Raw genomic sequence first — 2,583 nt, forward strand, 5'->3', positions numbered from 1 at the left:
ATAAAGGCTGGGTGTTTTTTTCTTTTCTTTTCTTTCCTTGCATGTGAAGGATGCCATGAGGGGAGGCCATGGTTTAGAAGATGTACTTGTTAAATGATTTAGTGAGAAATAAATGGTGGTATTGAATGGCAATGTTTTAGATTACATGTAGTCAATGTTAAATTGGATGTGTTATGTGTTGCATGTATATACATGATAATTCAATTTTCCTCTTTGTGTGTATGACTCCATCAGTGTTGAATATTTGAATGAGGCATGTACGGGATTAAGGAAATTAATGGATGTTAGAATATTGGACAACATTAACTCTTAGTCGTAAAGGAATTTGAAAATTATCTTTTATTAATAACTTAGGGAAAACATTAATAGAGGTTTGTTTATTTGAAAATGCTAGTATATTGAGTATAATTGTAAAATTCTATCTAACAAGTGTTAGATAGGGAACCCAAGTGCATAAACCATAGTTCAAAAATGACATTTAAATTGGTACTTCCCCTGCACTTAAAACCTAATACAAATAATCACCGTGGGAATGAATAACTGATGAATCTATATTTTGACTCATATTTTAGTATAATTCTAACCCATTTGATAAGGAAAACATGTAAGAAACAACAGAAAAACTAGAAAAATAGAATGATTGAAAGTTTTCTTTTATTATGTTGTTAGCTTAACATTTGTGAAATTTATGCTTGTTTTTGTAGGAATAATCTGACCAAGGTTCATGGAAATGGAATATCAATGGAAAGGAAGAGGAAGAATAGCAGTTTTGGACTCCAAAACACGAGAACAATGGAATGCAGGCTAGGCATGATCACTATTATCAATGAAAGTGATCACTCCAGAGCTCAAGGAAGAAGTAAAGTCTAGGCATAACCACTTTTACCAGCAAAAGTGAGTGTTCTAGAGAAGTCTCAGACTCAGCAGGCTCTGCGTAACCACTTTTATCAGCAAAGGTGAGCATTCCAGAGAAGGCAAAATTTTAGAGTATTTTGCGTAACCACTTTTATCATTGAAAGTGGATGTTCCAAAGAGTCCACAACTTGATGAGTTGTGCATGACCACTTTTATTCATAAAAGTGATTACGCACAACATCTCAACCTTCTGTGTTGCAACTCTTAGCAGCGAAAGTGATAGTTCAAGTTTCCTAAAACCACATAAGCTTCTGCGTGGCCACTCCTATCAACAAGAGTGACAACGCACAGAATCGAAATTTCTATAAATACATGTTTTAAGCTTAGAACTCGAGGTCTTTTGTTTATTTTCCGTTTTTTCTGTTAGATTCTCGTTGGGAGAGAGTGAGAGAGAGGACTGGGGTTGAACCTCGAAGCTTCAACAAAAGGCATTGGATTGGAGCTCATGGCTATGGCTTTTTGAGTTTCTTCTCTGCTGCAATTCTTAGTGCACTTGCTAGTGTTCAGAATTGTAACAACAAGTTTTTGGCGCTTTTGCCAGGGAATTTGAGTTTCAATATCATTAGTAATAGAAAAATTGCTAGATTGAGTATATGTTTTCTTAATTTTTCTTTGTAGTTAGTCTTACATTCAAGTTACTTGGTTCTGTTTTAATAGATAATTGTAGAATAGTAGTAGAAGAATTTCAGCATAATCCTGCAGTTGTTAGACTTTAATTTTACATGTTGCTGTTGATAATTTTTCTGCATAATCTTTGTTGTGAAAATCTAAATATTGATTTGTAGTTTAACTTTGTTAATTTTGATTTGTATATGCGAGGGAAAAACAAAAATAAAGCTACTTTAGTATTCGATCCAAATATTGACCAAACACTAAGGAGGTTAAGAAGTGAAGCAAGATTTAAGCAAGTTTAAAGAGAGGAGCAAGAGATTTTTATACCTCCACCTCAACCCAGTCAAATTCCAAGACAAATAAAGATGGGAGAACAACCAAGACTGAGAACACTAGGGGACTATGCAGTTCCTAATCTCTAGGGATTTAGTTTTTCTATTCTGAGACCTACAATTCATGCCAAGCACTTTGAGATAAAACCTGCACTTCTAAATCTGGTACAGCAAGACCAATTTGTTGGAGGCCATTCAGAAGATCCAAATTTGCACATCTCCAATTTCTTGCAACTTTGTGACACAATCAGAATCAATGGGGTAAGTGAGGATGCAATCAGACTTAGATTATTCCTATTCTCATTGAGGGATAAAGCCAAGTGCTGGCTTCAAGCCCAGCCTCAAGGTAGTATATCAACATAGGCTAATTTGGTGAACAAGTTCCTAATCAAGTATTTTCCCCCTTCAAAAGCTGCAAAAATCAGAGGAGAGATTACATCTTTTGTTCAACAAGATGGAGAGCCTTTGTATGAGGCATGGGAAAGATACAAGGAGTTATTAAGGAAGTGTCCCCATCACTGCATACCTGAATGGATGCAGCTTGAAACATTTTACAATGGAATGACTGCAACAACTAAAACCATGATAGATTCAGCAACTGGTGGTTCATTGAGTTCAAAGACTTTGGAAGAAGCCTAGCAAATCATAGAAATGATGGCATCTTCGATGTATCAAAATATGAATGAAAGACAAGTTTCAAGGAGAGGAGGATATGATGTAAAAT

General features: G+C 35.2%; 1 non-coding gene across 1 annotated transcript; it reads right to left on the minus strand.

Annotated features, from left to right (window-relative positions):
* Window positions 1–2,276: 2,276 nt before the first annotated feature.
* Window positions 2,277–2,383, minus strand: LOC113851758. The gene has a single exon (XR_003502323.1). It is a non-coding gene; the product is annotated as a small nucleolar RNA R71 (small nucleolar RNA).
* Window positions 2,384–2,583: the final 200 nt, after the last annotated feature.

This window comes from Abrus precatorius, unplaced genomic scaffold, assembly GCF_003935025.1.
Source record: "Abrus precatorius isolate BTA unplaced genomic scaffold, Abrus_2018 Scaffold9, whole genome shotgun sequence".
NCBI lineage: Eukaryota > Viridiplantae > Streptophyta > Magnoliopsida > Fabales > Fabaceae > Abrus > Abrus precatorius.